The following is a 22,618-nucleotide window of genomic DNA, read 5'->3' as shown; positions in this document are numbered from 1 at the left end:
CTCTCAAACTATTGAGAAACTAAAATAAGAGATTGTTGTTGAAGAGAACAAATATTCATTTAACATATCAATTAATAATTTTATAAATTAATATCAAATTATAATTTCACTAGATTCATTACATGTGTTTGAAAACATCCACTTTTCAAAGTAAAAAAATGGGGGATCGGTGGTTGGAATCAAAACCAGAACCAATCCCATGAGGTTCAATGCTTATTCCCAAAAGTTAGGAATCAAAATAGTTAGTTTTGAAATCATGGCTAGGTTACTTGGGATAGTTTCTACACATTGTCATCGATTAAAGAGAAACGGAAATGTTACCAATAATAAAATATTACTGAAAAGTGACTGCCTCACACAAATGAGGTTTGTTGTATTACTAATTGAAGGTAATTTTTATGGGAATTCAATTATAAAGAATGCAAAATATCTTCACATATTATTCAATTATAAGAAGCACATAGTCAAATTACTTTATGTGTTATCACTATATTATTCAATTATAAGAAACACCTAGTCGAATGAGGTTTGTTGTATGGGAATGAGGTGTATGACTGATTGAAGTATAAGGAATGCAAAAGGCCTTTACATATTATTCGAGTATAAGGAATACTTAGTCGAATTACTTTATATGTGTTATCACTATATTACTAGATAAACTCACTTCACACCCACATAACTTTGTTATTCTAGTAAAAATTAAGCTAACAATGTTTAAATAAAGAACACTTTATTTAATTATTTTACCTATCCTCGTACTTAAACATTAGAACACTTTGTTATCTTAATCTTCCTTTATCTATCATTATACAACTAACATTTTTTTTATTTCTGACTATTGCATCCCGATGTCTCGTAAGCATGTGATCATGCCATCTTAAATAATTTTCTCTCATCTTATCATCTATCGTAATAATACATAATTATTCATAGATAAAAGTATTTATTTTCCTATCTTTTCAAATAACTCTATACATCCATCTCAATATTCTAATCTAGGCAACATAATTTTTTTTTATATATTATTTCTCAATTGATCAATAGTTAGACCCATAAAATATTATTGATCTCACAACTATCATATAAAATATTTTTTTAATTTCAAAGATATCCAATGCCAAACACTCATCATCATTTTTATCATTCTAATTTTACTTTATGAATAATATATTTATCGATCTTTCCATCTTATTAAATAATTGATCTGAGATTTAAAATTTTTAGTCAAAAGAACTTCTTACCTATCTAATTTAACTATGTTCTTCTATCTATTCCTATTCCTAAGATTACTAAAATTGTGACTCGTATATTTAGTCTCTAAGAATTACATCAAATTAATAATCCTAAATCAAATTGATGATCAATTTTGATATTATCAATATGATTAGTTCAATTAACCCTAAGCTTTTGTCTTATTAACTAGTTCAATTATCCCTAGATTAACTTTGAATGTAATAGATACATTCTTATCTAGATTTAAATGTAAAGTTTTAGGTGCGTTGAATATTAGATTTTGACGATGAAATCAATTGATGAATTTATGATCTAATCTATATTTTGAGTAATGCAGAACTAGCTTTGATAAAGGAGAGGAAAATTAATTGAAGAAAGAGAAATCGAACATTGGGCCAAAGTTGAACATGTTAGGAGATTGGACGTCAGAGGATCAATTGATGTGTCGGTAGAAGGACTTCGTGCTGTGAGTTCGGGCATCGGGCCAAAGGATCGTATATTGTACCAAGGAGATAAGAAGTTACGAGAGTCAACATGCAGATTGAGTAATATGCCGAAAGAGAGGACGATGTGTCGAAGGATCGAACGAAGCGCCAAAAAAACTAATGACATACCAAACAATATATGATTCATGCTTTGAAATAATTTATCTAGATCAAGTTAGTTTATGTCTAATTGAGTCGGTATTGGGGTGAAACAATGTCAACTCAGTTAGGGGTCAATTGAGCCTGAATTAGGGCTAAAGTGGTCTTGTTATTTGGTCTATTTAATGTCCTATAGTAGGGTCTGATGATGGTATGACCCTAACATAGTCTCTCAAACTGTGTTTAGGTGGTGGTACCACTAACACAATCAGGCGATGGTACCGCCTGTTATTTAGCTTATTCAATATCCTGTAGCAGGGTATGTTATTTGGCCCATTCAATGTCCTCGAGTAGAGTATATTGGTAGTACCACCTAGACTAGGCAATGGTATTGCCCTGACACAGTTTTCTATATTGTGTCAAGCGATGGTATTACTCAGTATTAGTATGTCAAGCGGTAGTACCACCAGACTGGGTGGTGGTATCACCCAATGTCAAAAAGTACTAGCGGTGGTACTGCCAATACATCGAAATTCAGAGAATTTATATTTTTGGCTCAATTTTGAAGTCATTTAGGGCCTATAAAAACCTTACTCATTCTTGCACAATTAACATATGAACTGAGAACATAAATAGGCAAAATTTCTATTATAATCTCTTCTCTAAGAGTGTAATTTCTATTTAAGGGAGGGTTGAGTGGTTATAAAGATTATCTCATGAACCTGTGAAAAGAAAAAAAGAGTTGTAAAAGGATAATTAGTCTATGCCCATTGAAGGAATACAATTAGTAAACGCTGATGGTCTCAATGGAAGAAAAATCAGGAGTGAATGTAAGTCACGAACGATCGAACTATCATAAATCTAGTGTGCTTTCTTTCTGTGTCATTTCTTTCATGTTTTTTATTCTCTTGATTTACTTGCTCACTGCCTCAATCACTTACAAATTTTTAAATCTATGGAAAGAATATGGCTGACTGTGCTACTCCTATTTATATAAAATTTTCTATATGGCATGCCACAATATGCCAGGAAAAAAATAGGTTATCACGCAACAATTAATGCAGAAAGATGAGCACTGATTTATGTTTACATGAACAATATGGAAGGAAGAAATAGCTTATCAGGCAACAATTGATGCAGAAAGATGAACATTGATGCAGAAAGTTTATCTCTCTTCTGCCGCCTTCCAAGTCAAGTAATCTCAACCATCTGAACATCTAAAATAACATCAGTTAGAGAGAGAGAGAGAGAGAGAGAGAGAGAGAGAGGAACGAAACGTGAATTTTCAATTTGTACAACAGAAATACTTGGAAAATTAATTCCCAATGTAGCTAAGACAGAACTCAGTGTCTATGTTGATTGTAACATAACCAATAATCTATTGTTGATTATTATCAAGATGTCATGGGGTTTTCATTTGAAATGATTAATTAGTATAGAAACAAACAAGTTAATATGATGTTTAGCATCCGTACTTATGTTTGATTTCATCATATATGTATTTGATTAAGTTGTCTTTTAACATGCATCTTAAGAGTAATACTTAGTTTAAAGAGTAATACCTAATCAGATTAGATAAGAATTAGACCTAATTAACTGAAACGATGGCCTAATATTATTGTTCTAAATCTAGTTCCTTATTATCATAACTCCTAAATTAACAGAAAATTCCTAACATCACTAAATCATGATTCCAATCATAATTTCATGAATATCTTAATGATGTCTTCCAAAAAATAGAAACATATATAAAAAATTCCCCTCTATTTCTTTTCTCTTCTTCTTAATTTTTTTTTTTGTTTATTTAATAGAGAGGATCAAGTCGGTTGCATGAGGCGGTAAAAATTATTCTCTTAAATAATTATTTGCAATTAGGTAAAGAATAGTTATTGTATTTTTTTCTCTTAACAAAAAGTTTAATTTACATCCCAAAGTCAGAATGTAGCTAAGGATAATCGATCTTCGAAATTCCAATTGTGCTAGTTCAATTACACTAGTAGAATCTTGAACAAATTTCTTGAACATAGATATCTATGTTCTCAAATGGTCCAACCTATCTTAAACTCGAATCATCATGTATTTCAAATCTCACATGGTGTTCAACTTAAGTGTCCTCATCTTCAAAACAGTGCAATTAGTATCGTATAGTATACATATAAACATATTTCCATTGCATGGTATTTATTACATGGTATCCAGCTCCTATGAATGAGCCTTATCTCGACTCACATGGACAAAAATTCTTATACCACAAGATCAAGATGATCATTTTGGGGTTATATTAACACCAAAGCATACACCACAAGAGGTCAATTTTGTTCCAGGAAGATTAATTGCCTTGTAATCAATCCGTCACCTTTTTATGTTAGTTATTACAGTGTCCATCCGTCAGGAGAAATCGCATGAATTTACAACCAAGGGGCGAGGAGGCTGCCATGTCATCGAAGACTTCCTTTGGCCACACAGCTTCCCTATCGTTCTACAAAAAAGTGAACCAACCCAACCTGAAAACAAAAAAAAGGAAGAGTGTAGATGATGAATCTTTCTCGGTGTTATTTCTGTTCTAGATTTCGATTGGACTTCACTACATGAGTTTAGTACTAGTTCTCATCAAGCAAGGAAAAGAAGAGCAAGTGCTCCCTACCAGTTTAGTGTGTAGATCATGTCGGGGGTCAGCATAGTACTGACCTCGATGAACAACCCCTCGTAGACCGGGTTACAACCAGTCGTCGTCTGATAGCAGAAGATCAAAAGAGAATGCATGTTAGTGCAAGAAAGCAAAAGAAAGAAGAGAGAATTCACGATACTGACTGACAGTCCAATATGTGAAGAAATGAGTCCCGTTGTCCCCCTCCCGTTTATGATTAACCTGGACATCCAGAATATACATGTAGAGGTGGGTGATACATATCTATCGACACACCATCTGCAACATCACAAAAACAAGAAAAAAGCTGGTCATTACATGCCATCCAGCTGTTCATATAATATTTGGGCCCTTTTTCCCCCTTTGCTAAGGATTGATTTCGGATTTCGGTGTAGTCAGGCTCGGACCACCCCCTCCGTTCAACCCATTCGGACTAGTCGGGTCATTGGGCTCCTCCAAATTTGATCTTGATGGCCTTGTAAAGTTTTCTTAAAACATTTTGAAGATTATTCTTCTAATGTTAATCTGTTAATGAAGATTCTAATTGTCCAGTTGGAATGATGATTCAGATGCAACCGAGTCCCATTCCAATTTCGTCTAAGCTCTAGATGGCGATCTTCTGAAGCGTCAACCCTATAAGAACTAGGTTGGTGACATTTTCAATAAATACCCCTATAATAATCAAGTTAGTTTATAAATTTATATGGTTCAGACTAATTAGAATCATGTTGAAAAACACATTTGAATGTCCCTTTTATACGTTTATAAGTGATTGGGGAATGATTGATTACATTTGAGATCATTAGCGATAAGAGGGGAACATATTATCACGGACAAACTTCTAAACCAGATGTTTGATGTAATGCTTATGTATGTCCATGTCTTTTGGTATGTTTATGCTTTGTACAGCATATAGAGGGACGGTAGAAGGCTTAATAGTCCCATTTTAGTTGGGTTGGTGGCCGCTTTAGGCTTGTAAATAAAGGTTGTGTCATGTGGACACGTGTGAGAGATTTACGGTCTATAATGAACCATTTTACCCTTTGTTGTGCAACTATTCAGAGCTTGTAAAGTCTGTTTGTAATTTGTATTGTCTATGAAGTGTTTTTCAGAGATGTTTGCTTGTGGATCCCGATTGAGGCGTTCTCTCTAACCCGTTCTCTCTTTTGTGGGTCCTAAGGGACATGGGAGGCTTCGGGAAAGCTGACCTTTGCGGACGGATATGCAAGGGTACCGCACGACTTAGGCAAAACCAGCTAAGTCCGTGACAGATGGTATCAGAGCGGGACAAGCACTCATAGAAACACTTAGCATGCAAACGTGGGTGACCTAGCGGGGCTGCGTTGAGGGCAGTCAGCACACACGCGACCGTTTGGGGGAAAATGGGCATGGAGATGTAGGGAAAAGGAGTTGCTCGGAGGAGCGACAATCTGACATTGGCATTCAGAGGAATGGCCAACCCTTCGCGCAAGAGGCACCACGAGAACAGGCAAGCTTGGAAGAATGCGGAGTGCACAAAGGTTGGGATGGTTGAATTTGAGCTATGGCTCAACATTGACAACTATACTTAATGGTGCTCACGGCAAGCGAGGCGCTTGGTAAAGGATAAGACCATGCAAGGTGGAATGAGTTGTTCAACGACCAAAAGAGTTATGCAAAGCTCATAGAGGTGAGGGGAATTGCTAACTCGAAGAATTTGGTACTCATGCATGGGCTTGTATGCGGACGATGGAACGTTCGCGGCCATCCAAAGGCGACCGAAACTCGGCGCCATGGAGCATTGAAACTTTCTCTTCGGCATGTAAAGGATACGTCCGTACGAGGTTGAAGTGTGCAACGAGTTCAACATGTTGCTAGGCCTTACGTGGTGCAGCGGGGGCTGTATTGACGTGGAGTCGCAATCTAGCAAGTGCATTTGCAGGAGGCAGAACAATGCATAGTTTGTTCAACAGATCGGAGTAGTCCAAGGGGATGGTGGTCTTCGAAACGAAGAGAGATGTTGCTCCAATGGGACAGTTATCTAGGAGGGATAAGTCTCGTCTCTCCAGAGAGAGAATCATGCGGGACGGACCTCACAAGTTGAGGAGGAGTACCTCAACAAATAACAACTCCACGAAGCTCAATGAACTGAGCAAGCGGCGAGGAGTCGTTGCATGATCTCGCTCGAGAGAATGCATTAATGGATGCATTGCGAGATCAAGTGGGGGAGCTGTCACGCCCCTCAAAATATATCGATAATATTAAAATTCAAGAAAACAAATCAATCCAGGATCCAAACTAACATTTGAGGTCACTAAGAAAACATTCAGATTAAAATTTCACCTCTATAATCTATAAATTTATAAACCCTATGCAGTTCATAAATATACAACACATCGCTCGATAATTCATAAAATCTGAATCCAACTCACCAAAATAAAAACCACAACATAAATTCACAAGTGTGGGAGTTTGTACAATCATAAAACTAACGTTTACCATAAGTTCATATCGTTACACGAATTAAACTTAACATTCCAGAATCTTAAACATGAGAGGTCTTTTAAACTTTTACAAAATCTACAAGTTTAGATTCATCGTCAATATTTCATTAGATGTAGCGTGTGCTTATATAACAAAAACATATATACTAATAAAGATCTGCCCAAAATCTTTTAGCTTTCCACTACCTCAGCCCAATCTTAACATTTAAGCAAGCGACAAGCTATCCTGAAAAATGTATACAACAACGGGGTGAGCATATAAAGCTCAGCAAGTGACTAACATATCCATATCAAAAGAAGACAATTTCCAAAGAGATAAAGTTTCAAAATGCAAGGCAGAATATAAGAATTCATAGACGTAATATCATTAGGTGTAGAATCACAATTGTCATTTCAATCATACATATTTGGTTCATAACAAATAGGGCATAGAGTAATTGGAGCATATCAACGAACGAAACGTTTTGGAGCATATCAATAATAAATGAAACATTTCAGAGCTTATCAATGGCATATGAAATGTTCTGGAGCATATCAACGGCATATGGAACATTTCGAAGCATATCAACAATGAATGAAACATTTCGGAGCTTATCAATGGCGTACGAAATGTTCCGGAGCATATCAACGGCGTATGGAACATTTCGAAGCATATCAACAATGAATGAAACATTTCGGAGCTTATCAATGGCGTATGAAATGTTCCGGAGCATATCAACGGTGTATGGAATATTTCGAAGCATATCAACAATGAATGAAACATTTCGGAGCTTATCAATGGCGTATGAAATGTTCCGTAGCATATCAACAGCGTATGGAACATTTTGAAGCATATCAACGATGAATGAAACATTTCAGAGCATATAAATAAAAAATGAAATGTGTCGGAGCTTATCAGTGGCGTATGAAATGTTTCGGAGCATATCAACGGCGTATGGAACATTTCGGAGTATATCAATAACAAATACCAAACAGAAGCTCAAACGTCGTCTTTGACGTTGCATTCATATCATTCTTATCCAAAGCATGTACAGAAACATATAACCAAAGCTCTGGATATCATATCAAACATATAGAAGGTGTAGTGGGACTACAGATAGAATATGATTTATCCATTTCTGAATGACCACCAGACAGAAGTCTCCCACGTCTGGGAGCTCCATCCACCCACGTCTAGGTGAAGTCAGAGGGGGCCAGCAGAGCATCGCAGGCTCTATGCATAACTCCCTTTACCATTTCTGGCAAAGGTTCATATTATCCCACAACACCAGAGTACAAAAGGGCAGTATGAACAATGAATAGCATATATCGGAAACACACGCGGAACAATAAAATGTACATGTGCCTTTACGAATCAATACGATACAAGCAACAATCTCTCACAAATGTATTCAGATTTGGAATGAAATAAAAGCAAGAGTATACCAGGATTCCAAGCAATCATATGTAGCTCAATTCAAATAGAAGGTTAGATGAATTCAATATCTAAAGGAATGAAACTAGAATAAGCACATATCGAAAGCAAATACGGAACAATGGGATATACATGTGCCTATATGTGTCAATGCGATATAGCATAAACATTATACAAAAATATTTCAAGAATGTAAATAATTTATAGGCAAGAGCAAACCAGAATTCAAGCACTAACATAAGCCTCAATTGAGCGAAGGGGACTGAATGAAATCTATTTCCAAATGAATGAAACAGAATACGCGAAATCGACCAAAGCTCGATTTCTAGCAGAATTCAAGAGGCACATTGAACAAATACTTCAGATTATCAATTATGCTCCAATACCCTTAAGAAAGCTACTGTCAAAAGATAAATCAATCTATTTTCTGATGAAATAAGTTTCATATGAATCAAGGTTTCCAACAAGGAGTTACCATTGATTTAGTGACCGAAGGTCAAAAACTAAATCACTGTTTTGCAGAATCCATAGGGCGGAATCAATAGATAGCAGAATAGGCATTTGAATTCCAAAATTTTCAATCTACATATCAAAAGAGAGGTTTACACGTCTAGTTTCAAATGAAATTAGTTTGGTATAAATCAGAATTTTCAACAGGGATTTATAGGCATTTTAGTATCGAAATGTCAGAAATTTTGATCCCTGTTTTGCAGCATCCATAGGCTCAATTGAAACAGACGTTTGGGTAAGTATTCGGAGTCCAAAATTTTCAAAATCAATGTTAAAAGGAAGGTATAAGAGTCTACTTTCAAATAAATAAGGTCCTGCCTAAATCCATGTTTGGTGCTAAAAATTATGGCTGAAACAATATATAGGGGTCAGTTTACCGAAAAATTTCAGATCCATGATTTTTGTATCTAACAAGAGAAATATCAGGTTCTATGCTGAAATCTTTCGAATAATTCAGAATAAATATGATATCAAAGACTAATAATTCTGTAGGATGGGATTAGAACACTTACCTTTTAGAATTATGGCCGTAAATGAGAAGATTTGAGCAAGAAACCTCAAAGCCCCAAATTTTTTTCTTCTCCTACTTCCCCCTTTTTCTTCTCTTCTTCTTTCTTTCTTTCTCCTGTTCTTCCATGCAGCTACCTTCTCTAGTTCCTTATGAACGAGGCAGAGAGGCTTAAATGGTGGAATTTATAATTTTATATATTTTACAGTTTAGTCCTTATATTATTATATTTATGATTAGGTCCTCAGGGTTTACATATTGGTCCTCAGTTTTTTTTTTTTTGAACAATCTCCCAAATCATATGAATAAGTTCTCAGATTCGTACTTTGGATCTTTTATCAAATTTAAAATAGATACTTACATTACAACTAGAAACTTATACGAAAAATCAGAAATGAGGGATGTTACACTCTCCCCCCCCCCTTAAAAGAAAAATTTAGTCCTCTAAATTTATCTTACCTCTAGCTCCCAGGATGCATGGTATACTTTGAAGTATGACTTTCCTTTAGGATTTTATTCTTGATATCTGGTTCATTTGGTACATATACTCTCTCCCTAAAGCTCAATAGGCCATCCTTTGAAACTTGAAATTTTGGCTTCAATTCCTTTTCTACTTCATTCCTCAAGTAAATTAAATGTGGATCTCGTAATTATCCTTCCTTAATTTGTTAAATAAGATCAAATTGCACTTGAATGGAGGCCATCAATATCATCGAGTCTTGCTCTTTCCTCAAAGCTTTCAAATCAAAATTTTCTTCTAATAACTTCCATTGCTTTACGACCAGACTAGCCATAAAACTTGTAGATTTTCTACTAAGTGCATCAACTACAACATTGGCTTTGCCTGGGTGATAACGGATGGCACAATCACAATCCTTCAGAAGTTCTATCCATCTTCGTTGCCTCATGTTTAACTCTTTCTAAGTGAAAATATATTTTAAACTCTTGTGATCAGTAACGATTTCAAATTGTCGACCATACAAATAATGTCTCCAAATCTTTAGAGTAAAAATAATTGCTGTCAATTCCAAATCATGAGTTGGATAATTCAATTCATAACCTTTTAGTTACCTAGAAGCATAAGCAATCACTCTCCCTTCCTTAAAGCATCAGTATAAACTACAAATCCCTCACTACCACTTGGAATAGTGAGAATAGGAGCACTAGTCAATCTTCTTTTTAACTCTTGAAAACATTGCTCACAATCATCACCTCATACAAATTTCACATTCTTTTTAGTAAGTTTGGTGAGAGGTTGAGCGATTTAAGAAAATCCCTCCACAAATCTCCTGTAATAACCTGCCATGCCCAAGAAGCTTCTAATTTCTATTACATTTGTTGGTACTTCTCATTCAACTACAACTTCTATTTTCTTTGGATCAACAGATATACCCTTCCCTAAAATCACATGGCCTAAGAAAGCAACTTCTTTCAACCACAATTCACGTTTGCTGAACTTTGCATACAACTTCTTTTCTCTTAGTATGGACAATACATTTCTCAAGTGTTCCTCATGCTCCTGATTACTCCTTGAATACACCAATATGTCATCGATAAATATAATTATATAGCCATCCAAGAGCGGTTGAAATATCCTATTCATTAGTTCCATAAAAGCTGCAGGGGCATTAGTCAAACCAAAAGGCATCACCAAGAATTCATAGTGACCATATCGAGTTTTGAAAACTGATTTTGGAATATCCTCCTCCTTGATCTTCAACTGATAGTAACCTTACCTCAGGTTAATCTTAGAGAATACTTGTGCACCCTGCAGTTGATCAAAAAAATCATCAATTCTGGGTATGGGATACTTGTTTTTGATGGTCACCTGATTCAACTATCTATAATCAATACAAAGCCTCAATGTTCCATCCTTTTTCTTCACTAATAGTACCGGAGCACCCCATGGAGATATGCTGGGTCGTATGAAACCCTTATCTAATAATTCTTGTAGTTGCTTCTTTAATTCCTCTAGCTCGAGTGGTGCCATTCTGTAGGGAGGCTTAGATATTGGGGTTATACTAGGGACCAGATCAATAGCAATTTCACCCTCTCTATCTAGAGGTAAACCAGGCAAGTCATCTGGGAATACATTAGGGAACTCTTTGACCATTGAAATTTCATCTAGATAGGTTTCCTGATTTGAATGCTCCTTTACACACACCATATAACAGAAACAACCCTTCTGCATAAGGCGATAAGCTTGAAGTGCTGATATCAAGCAAGGAGGCAAATCATGCCTAATGCCCTCAAAGTAAAATATAGGCTGATCTGGTATGCAGAAAGTAATTATTTTTTTGTAACAATCAATACTAGCGTGATGAGAAGATAACCAATCCATGCCAAGTATAATATCAAACTCCAAATCTTTAGGAGAACTAAATCAACAAAAAGTTCAAGATCTCCAATAAAATTAGACAAGAGGACTAGATTCAAGTTCGTTATCAAAGAATCTCTAATGATTGTATTTTACATATACCACATAATGTAGTGGTCTAGGTTGAATTCCCAAGTGACAAGCAAAATATTACGAATCAAATCGTAGATAGGACCCATGGTCAAACAAATATTTGCATACTTTCATAAACATGCATAATACCTTCGACTACTAATTCAGAAGTTTTAGAATCATATTCAGTGATAGCATACACTCTGACATGGGCTGATGATTTATGAGACAGTGACTCTTTCTTCTTGTTCAAAGGGTAGTCTTTTATTTTATGATCCAACTTTCTACAAGCAAAATAGACTCCAATCACCCGAAAACACAAATTTGTTTCATAATTTAACTTGTAATTCACACATGATTGAGTCTTTTGTGGTGACTTCCCATTTCAAATCCAAATGTCTTGACCCTTTTGTTATTCCTTTCTGATTCATTTCCAATCATATTTTTATTGGTAAACTTATCCTTATCATTCTTGCCACAAATATTCAAAAATTCTTTTCATTGTTCCCATTAATAATCAATCTCTACTTCCAATATAAGATAGCAAAAGAAATCTTTTGATCATCAGAACAATTTTGTATATCAAATATCTTCTCTGTTTGCATCATTTGTTTTTCTACCACCAATGAAATTAGGTTCACCATGCTTTCATTGCGCTACTCTGATTTAGTATCCTCGATCAACCCTTTCATCCACCTTAATTAATCAGAAACAAATGAAATAGGAGGACCAAATGTCCTCATCATCCTAGATTCCTAAAATACATCAAAGAAAATTTTTATCGATCAGTATAGTTCACTAGACCTCAATATATTTTACACATCAACATATCAAATATTTCAATGATCCTCAAACCATGCTCTGATACCACCTTTGTCACGCCCCTCAAAATATATCGATAATATTAAAATTCAAGAAAACAAATCAATCCAGGATCCAAACTAACATTTGAGGTCACTAAGAAAACATTCAGATCAAAATTTCACCTATATAATCTATAAATTTATAAACCATGTGCAGTTCATAAACATACAACATATCGCTTGATGATTCATAAAATCTGAACCCAACTCACCAAAATAATAACCACAACATAAATTCACAAGTGTGGGAGTTTGTACAATCATAAAACCAACGTTTACCATAAGTTCATATCGTTACATGAATTAAACTTAACATTCCAAAATCTTAAACATGAGAGGTCCTTTAAACTTTTACAAAATTCACAAGTTTAGATTCATCGTCAACATTTCATTAGATACAGCGTGTGCTTATACAACAAAAACATATATACTAATAAAGATCTGCCTAAAATCTTTTAGCTTTCCACTACCTCAGCCCAATCTTAATATTTAAGCAAGCGACAAGCTATCCTGAAAAATGTATACAACAACGGGGTGAGCATATAAAGCTCAACAAGTGACTAACATATCCATGTCAAAAGAGGACAATTTTCAAAAAGATAAAGTTTCAAAATGCAAGGCAGAATATAAAAATTCATAGACGTAATATCATTAGGTGCAGAATCACAATTGTCATTTCAATCATACATATTTGGTTCATAACAGATGAGACATATAGTAATTGGAGCATATCAGCAATGAACGAAACGTTTTGGAGCATATCAATAATAAATAAAACATTTCGGAGCTTATCAATGACATATGAAATGTTCTGGAGCATATCAACGGCATATGGAACATTTCAAAGCATATCAACAATGAATGAAACATTTCAGAGCTTATCAATGGCGTATGAAATGTTCTGGAGCATATCAACGGCGTATGGAACATTTCGAAGCATATCAACAATGAATGAAACATTTCGGAGCTTATCAATGGCGTATGAAAAGTTCCGGAGCATATCAACGGCATATGGAACATTTCGAAGCATATCAATAATGAATGAAACATTTCGGAGCTTATCAATGGCGTATGAAATGTTCTGGAGCATATCAATGGCGTATGGAATATTTCGAAGCATATCAACGATGAATGAAACATTTCGGAGCATATAAATAATAAATGAAATGTGTCGGAGCTTATCTGTGGCGTATGAAATGTTCCGGAGCATATCAACGACGTATGGAACATTTCGGAGCATATCAATAACAAATACCAAATAAAAGCTCAAACGTCATCTTTGACGTTGCATTCATATCATTCTTATCCAAAGCATGTACAGAAACACATAACCAAAGCTCTGGATATCATATCAAATATACAGAAGGTGTAGTGGGACCACAGACAGAATGTGATTAATCCATTTCTGAATGACCACCAGACAAAAGTCTCCCACGTCTGGGAGCTCCATCCACCCACGTCTAGGTGAAGTCAAAGGGGGCCGGCAGAGCATCGCAGGCTCTATGCATAGCTACCTTTACCATTTCTAGCAAAGGTTCACATTATCCCACAACACTAGAGTACAAAAGGGTAGTATGAATAATGAATAGCATATATCGGAAGCACACGCGGAACAACAAAACGTACATGTGCTTTTACAAGTCAATACAATGCAAGCAACAATCTCTCACAAATGTATTCAGATTTGGAATGAAATGAAAGCAAGAGTATATTAGGATTCCAAGCAATCGTATGTAGCTCAATTCAAATAGAAGGTTAGATGAATTCAATATCCAAAGGAATGAAACTAGAATAGGCACATATCAAAAGAAAATATGGAACAATGGGATATACATGTGCCTATATGTGTCAATGTGATATAGCATAAACATTATACAAAAATGTTTCAAGAATGTAAATAATTTATAAGCAAGAGCAAACCAAAATTCAAGCACTAACATAAGCCTCAATTGGGTAAAGGGGACTGATTGGAATCTATTTCCAAATGAATGAAACATAATACGCGAAATCGACCAAAGCTCGATTTCTGGCAGAATTTAAGAGGCACATTGAACAAATACTTCAGATTATCAATTATACTCCAATACCCTTAAGAAAGCTATTATCGAAAGATAAATCAATCTATTTTCTAATGAAATAAGTTTCATATGAATCAAGGTTTCCAACAAGGAGTTACCATTGATTTAGTGACCGAAGGTCAAAAACTAAATCACTGTTTTGCAGAATCCATAGGGCGGAATCAATAGATAGAAGAATAGGCATTTGAATTCCAAAATTTTTAATCTATATATCAAAAGAAAGGTCTACACGTCTAGTTTCAAATGAAATTAGTTTGGTATAAATCAGAATTTTCAACAGGGACTTATAGGCATTTTAGTATCAAAAGGTCAGAAATTTTGATCCCTATTTTGCAGCTTCCATAGGCTCAATTGAAACAGACGTTTGGGTAAGTATTCGGAGTTCAAAATTTTCAAAATCAGTGTTAAAAAGAAGGATAAGAGTCTAATTTCAAATAAACAAGGTCCTGCCTAAATCCATGTTTGGTGCTAAAAATTATGACTGAAACAATATATAGTGGTCAGTTTACCAAAAAATTTCAGATCCATGATTTTTGTATCTAACAAGAGAAATATCAGGTTCTAGGCTGAAATATTTCGAATAATTCAGAATAAATATAAGATCAAAGACTAATAATTCTGTAGGATAGGATTAGAACACTTGCCTTTGAGAATTATAGCTCTAAATGAGAAGATTTGAGCAAGAAACCTCAAAACCCCAAATTTTTTTCTTCTCCTTCTTCCCCCTTTTTCTTCTCTTCTTCTTTCTTTCTTTCTCCTGTTCTTCTACGCAGCTGCCTTCTCTAGTTCCTTATGAACGAGGGCAGAGAGGCTTAAACGGTGGAATTTGTAATTTTATATATTTTACAGTTTAGTCCTTATATTATTATATTTACGATTAGGTCCTTAGGGTTTACATATAGGTCCTTAGTTTTTTTTTTTTTGAACAATCTCCCAAATCTTATGAATAAGTTCTCAGATTTGTACTTTGGCTCTTTTATCAAATTTAAAATAGATACTTATATTACAACTAGAAACTTATATGAAAATTCAGAAATGAGGGATGTTACAGGAGCGACCCAAAGCAACACAAATGAAGGCACACTTGGAGTCAATATGGAGATCAGACTCAAGGGAGGGCTGACCCGTGGAATGGTGGGCGCGAGGGCCACCATCGACTCAATGCAAAAACGAGGAACGTAGCAACTTGGGTGTAACTCGGCGAAGTACCCAAGCCGCATGAAGGGAGCCAGCATAGAAGTTGGAACATGGAGTGGAGGCACAATGCTTTCCTTAGATAGAGGTTAAGGACATGAACTCTTGTAGAGGTAAGAGTAGAATCATATTGTTCCATGGGTCCTTCATTCTGACGGAGTGGACTCATCTTGCATGGTGCCAAAGACGAAAGGAGCTTCTGGGCACATGCACCTTATTCGGAGAAGCATTTGATGGAGGAACTAAGGCGACTCAATTTTCAGAGGCGAAATTAGGTTCAGAAGGCCTTATCACGAGGCAAGATGACTCAGAGGTGGGTACTCTTGAAGAATATGTCACAGTGTTACCATTTAAGTTGCCATGAAGGAAGCGGTGCGCAGCGGAGATTGTGCTGGTAGGGGCAGAGGCCCAGGATCCAGACAATGGTGCACAAATTACAGTGAAGTCGGTGGATTTCGGGAGCTACTAGGCGACAGACTGTCCTAGAGCGGTGCTTCATCTAGGTGTGACCCAAGAGTGGGTGGATGAAGGTCGATTGCCAAAGGAGCGAACAAAATTGAAGGTGGAAGAGACCCTGCGATGTATTGGCAGAGGCCACACATGGAGGGTTCATAATTCGAGTTCATCCCACAAGGATCATAATGCAATAGAGATGTCACCAGGAGGCGACATGGTGCAGCGGATTGTGGTGGAACAATTCGTGGCAAATGCGATACACACGATCTAGTCCCGTGAGGGATTAGATCATATGGAGGTATGATCGGGAGCTACTGGAAGCTCCACTTCGGTGAACAACATGACGGTAAGAAGGGCTATGGATTCAAGGAGTGAAGGTCATGGTACCGCAGAGGCGAGTCTTCCATACATACATAGAATTTTGCATCGGATGAAAACCTTGGTTATCAGCATATGGGGGCTGGGTTCCACCAAGGAAAAGAGTTCGAATGCAAGTACCAGTGAGTTCCATGGGAGGGACTTGATCATGCAGAGGTATGATCGAAGCAGCTCGAGAGTTGGACTGCTCCAGAGCTCATATTCGCTTAAGGGAGCCCGATAAGTCAGAGGACAAGGTCGAGTAAGCGAACGTTGCTACCAAGGAAGTTAAGGAGAATAGAATCGGTGCAAACCCTATAATACGATGGCAGAGGCCATGCATGAGAGTTGTAGTATGTCTTTCCATCGACCAAAGGAGAGCTGCTTGGATAACACAGAGGTGTTGAAGTAGGGGGTCGAAAGGGGCGAGGAAGCGATGACGTGTCTAGAGGGACTTAGCTACCCAAAATCAAGCATAAGTTAGAATGGAGGTGGACTCAGAGGAGTACCACGTAGACATATCTACTGATCATAAAGAAAAGGGATGCAGATGCGAGATGACGGATAGTAGGGCCATGGGCATCGTAGCGCCATGGTACCGTAGAGGCGGGACTTCCGTAAAAGTCATTGATCCCTTGCTCTCGTGGAGGGAGAGCACTTGGTCGTGAAAGGGGTCGAGGAGGTGGAACATGCAGAGGCAATCTCCAAGTACCATGACAAGACTAAAGGGTAGAGGCCAAGGAACTTCGTAAGACTGGTGTCAACGAGTTTCTTATCAAGATAGCCGAAAGTGAAGGACTTCGGGTCATGCAAGAGTACACGACCAAGGAACGAAGCAGTCAATACGTGGTACTGTACCTTTGCCACTTAGTGGAGTAAGCGGTAAAGTTGATGGAGAAGACGGTACAATCCCAGAAGCGACCAAACTTATGAGAGAATTACTCCAATTTAGGGTGAAAACTTTAGTAAACCGTCAATATACTAGGAGCGGTTTTCTTTGAAGCTTTAGTAAACTGTCATAGTAACCGTTTTGGTTTATGAATTTACCATACAAACACACATCAAATGCCAATATAACTGATTATGAACTTAATATGGAAGACTAACTTTTTAAGAAAATAAAAATAATAACCTCTACGGTTCTAAGAAACCTAATATCCTTTTACCATAAATCTTTTGCATAGATGTGGGGAACTTACTTACAAGAAGATAAAACACCAAAGGATGGTATTTATGGTTATATCTTTTGCCTATCTTCTATAACGAACATGTCTCCCATACGAACGTATGTAACGCATACGATGCAACCAACGCATCTTCCTACACTTTCCATATTCTAATTTGCGAAATGACTGATGCAACCTTCACTGCTAATATATCCACTTTATCTCAATGCACACTAAATGGGCAAAGCATTTGATGGTCTGATGTGCCCAATGCATTTCCTCATGCTTGTTGATGCATCTTAACTTAGAAAAGTGTGCAACATGCTATTCGTGGCCAACTCATCTCCTTGTGCTTGACGAACACTAATCGGGCAAAGCATCTACTGCACCTAACACAACCTTTGTTGTTAATGCATCACACCATATTCGATGTATCCTAACATAGCGATGCTGGATGGAATCTTGGTGGCCAATGTATTTATCCGCAATCGATGCATCCTAATCTAAAAAAACATGCGACGTGCTTGATATGTATGACCTTCATATCCAACACATCTCACACTCAATGCATCTTATCGAAGAACAAAGCTTGTGACATACTTAACGTAAAGACTTTGGAGCCAGCATGTCCCTTGCATTTGATATGGCCTAACCGAGCAACATGTGGGATGCATCCAATGCGATCAGTGCGTCTCCATATGCTTGATGCGCTATATAACACCAACCAAAGCATGAAAGACATGTCCAGTACGACCTTTGTCGCCAACACATCTAAACTCATTCGTTATTCTAATCTCTTATGTTACGCACAAGGGAACAGATTTTGACGAACTAAAAATTGAGCTAACGATCGATGCTTTAATAAGGAAAACTATCTTTGTCATTGCTAGACAAACATATTACCAATTCTACGAGGAGAGAGGAGTAGTGAATCGTTTATAAGGAAGGAGCTGGCCAAATCCCCAACAAATTGTTTTGCAGGAAGGCGGGGATACAGATACTTTAGAGAAATGAATTTTTGGAGCTCGAGAAGAGTTTCTCTCTTCGTCCAAATTTTGAGTCACCAAAATCTTTTTGTGTAACATTACTAAAAGAAAAAAACAGATCAAATCGAATTAATTATACTAAGTCGAATGGAGATTATGAACTTTTTTGTTTTCAAGAGACCATGTAATTTATTAGTTTCCTCATATTAAACGAAAGTGCAATTAGAATTTATTATAAGCTGCTGCATATATCTAAACAATTTTCCATTGTAGGGCGCAGGGCACAAAATCCTTAACTAAATTAGACCACAAGATAATTTTAAAGAGTAAAATTCAACCAAGGCATGAGTGATCGATCAAATCATTCATATTATTATCAGATCAATCATTCATATTATTATCTTTCCAGTTGGTAGTTCTTGTGACTAAGTTATTTCTTCCAACCCCCGGGCCCACCGTAATACATCACGCCATTCTGAACGCGATAGTCAACGCCATAATAAGCCTCCCCGAGATCATTATATTTCCTAAAATTCACAGGCAATTTGCTATTGCTCTGTCCATCCGTCAATAATATATTCGTGAATTTTGCTCCATTGAGTACGCCACTTCCCATGGGCGGACTCGGTTCGTCAAAGGGCGAGTAAACATTTCCATGCATCTGCACCACGGAACTATCTGCCATGTTATTGAAGATTTCCTTGGGCCAGTACCCAATGGGTTCCCTGTCGTTGTACAGCATCCAGTTGGAAGAGAACCGATCCTAGGATGAAATGAAAGAAGAGAGAGCTAATGAGTTTTCCATTCTTAATAATGGACAGAGAGATACAGAAACAAGAAGAAGAAGAAGAAGAAGAAGAAGAAGAAGAAGAAGAAGACTACTGATTCTCATCAAGAAGGAAACAAAACAAGAGCAAATAATTTTCCTACCTTGTAAATCTCGAGTGACAAAGTGCTTAGTGTGTAGATCTTGCCAGGTGTTAACCGAGTACTAGTTTGGACAAACCCCTGGCAAACCAGGTTATAACAACCAGTCTTCTGATAACCATCTGACTGACATCGGAATTTTGATTTAAAAATCAAAACAGCAACAAAACAAAAAAACAAAGAAGAAACAATTCACGACGCGACTGCTTACAGTCCAATACGTGAAGAAATGAGCGCGGTTGTCCCCCTCCAGTTGAGGATTCACCTGGAGATCCATAATATGCATGCAAGTATCAGTGATGAAGAACATTCAAATTCCATACTGACAAACAAAAAAGCCACTGCTTACCACCCATCCGGCCTGCACGGTGTTAATGTAATTCTTGGGCCCTTCAGTCCCTTTGCTAATGAAGATCTGGCTTTCGCTTTGTTGGTTGTTTAAAACCCCGGAGACCTGGAAAACGTCCAGCTTTGCGCTTGCGCCATAATACTTTGGTCCGTTACCAGATGCAAATTCCACTCCGGCATACTACACATGGAGTTATTCCAACGTAGGAGGTCAGCAACGCATGCATCAAACCAGTGGTGCTTTGTTGACTACCCCAGATTGGAATGTTTCCAAAAATCTATAAATTATATATATATATATATATATATATATATATATATATATATATATATATATATATATATATATATATATATATATATGTTTTCTAAAAAACTATTTTGAATTTAAGATCGAATTTTTAAGAATCACGTTTATGGTCTCTCTTATTTTCCATCTTTCTATCTAATCTCTCCTCTCTATTTCTCTTCTTGTCTCATGTTCTTTTCCTTTTCAGACAACGGTTCAAACAAGTTAGTCTATGAGAAACATAAACGCAAGGTGCAAGAGGTTCACAAAGTGTGAGAGAATAAATTAAAATTACAAGTTCAACTATAATAAAAAACAATCGATCATGTTAAAGTAAATCTTACATGATTGTCTCCACCACTGGTACCCGTTATCTGTGCTTGCTGTAGTTGCATGCGTGCGTACTTTCTTGCACTTATTAGATACTCTTTCGTTATCCGTCTGATAAGAACAGTTCCCCTAGGACATAGCCTTGGAAACGTTTTCTTTGTTGTAGCTACCTTGTTTGTGTTATCACTGCGTTTTGGAAACTGTCGCACACAACATTAGTATGCTATATTATTCCTAAATAAAGATGGTAGGAAAGAAAACAAAGGAAACATGATAATGAACATGCAGTTTGTTTCTTTTTGCGTTAACCATTGCAACAAGAAAGTTCAAGTAATGCAAGTAGAACAAAAGGAAATTAAAATTGATGGCTTTGGTAGGATATATGCCTTACCATACAAACAGATACCAACTGCTGATGCAACTACTTACAACTAGTTAGAAAAAGAATTCTCTATGGTTCTAAGAAGGCTACTGTATTTCTTAAAGAAACACAAATCTTCCACTGACCTTAGTTAAAAATCATAAAATGAAAGATAGTGTTTGTGCTAATTTACACTCCAATACTATATATACATCAAATTTCAGAAAACCTTAAGAAGCAAGAATAATGAATTCATGAGGCATTTTCATACAATAAAATTAGTAAATGTGTTTGATGCAAAAAAAAGAAAAGAAAAAGATATTCATGCCAAGGATGATAGGATACCTGAAGTGTGTGATTTTTAAGCAAAGGATGATCGAAAGCCGGTTGCTTATAGATATCCACACAATCATAGGTAATCCCATACTCGTCCTGCGTACAAAAGAATAAAATTCCATTAGTTCCTATCTTTCTATCAAAAAATTAAATTAAAATCGAAAAGAGGATGCTTCCAATTGCCAAAAGGCACATTAATATGGTATCTGAAACCGAAACCTCATCATTTGCGTCGCTGCTACACAGATTAAAAGCGGGGCATGATGAAGGTATACACAGGGCTAAGATGAGAACATGTCGTAGTTACCTTGAAAGATTTCACATAAGGCTTGTTGAGGGTTTTGAGTTCCCTCTCTAACTCTCTGCCGTCTTCTTCAGAGAGATCCCAAGTATTGTTTCCTGCTGCATGACTCCACCGAAAGAAACACAGGGCCAAGAAAAGAAGAATAGCCGACTGTGCTCCCATCTTTGATTTTTGAATAGTATGCGACGGTTACTAACCCTATTTATACAAATTTTTCTATCAAGAAAATTAGTCATTATGGCATGGCAGTTATTGTAGAAAAAAGAATAAATATACAGTTATGGCATGGCAGGAATAAATAGCCTATCAGGCAAACAATTGATGCAGAAAGATGAGCAATGAATTATTTATATTTGCATGAACGATATGGGAGGAAGAAATGGCTTATTAAGCAACAATTGATGCAGAAAAATGAGCAAGGATTTATTTATATTTACATGATCAATATGACAGGAAGAAAAAGGTTCTCAGGCAACAATTTATCACCCACAAAATGACACGTATATGAACTTACGAGGGTTTTTTTAAAGATGTTGTGAGTTGAATAAAGGCCCAAAGAAATTGCATTCTGTGGCCTCCCAAATCCTTTTCCACTGGAAATCAAATAAATAAATCAATCCATTTTGAGCCCCAATCAAATATTTCCTTCCGAATTTATCGACTGTTGACATGCAACCATCGAAATAACAAATAAGCTTTCTTCTTGTTTATTATAGTCAAAAATAATAATTACAAACTTTCTTCTCTCTCAAAAGCAATCCTAAACTTTCTTCTCATCTTTTATGAGAACGAAGA

The 22,618-nt window shown here is 36.4% G+C and overlaps 1 long non-coding RNA gene across 1 annotated transcript; it reads right to left on the bottom strand.

Annotated features, from left to right (window-relative positions):
• Positions 1-3,960: 3,960 nt before the first annotated feature.
• Positions 3,961-4,807, bottom strand: LOC135616132 (uncharacterized). Its single transcript, XR_010488282.1, has 2 exons — positions 4,462-4,807; positions 3,961-4,321 (listed from the first exon to the last, which is right to left on the bottom strand). It is a non-coding gene; the product is annotated as an uncharacterized LOC135616132 (long non-coding RNA).
• Between the last annotated feature and the right edge of the window lie 17,811 nt (positions 4,808-22,618).

This window comes from Musa acuminata, chromosome BXJ2-7 (genome assembly GCF_036884655.1).
Source record: "Musa acuminata AAA Group cultivar baxijiao chromosome BXJ2-7, Cavendish_Baxijiao_AAA, whole genome shotgun sequence".
Classification (NCBI taxonomy): Eukaryota; Viridiplantae; Streptophyta; class Magnoliopsida; order Zingiberales; family Musaceae; genus Musa; species Musa acuminata.
Note: the sequence above shows the minus strand (reverse complement) of the source record. Positions and strands in the feature narration are given on the sequence as shown.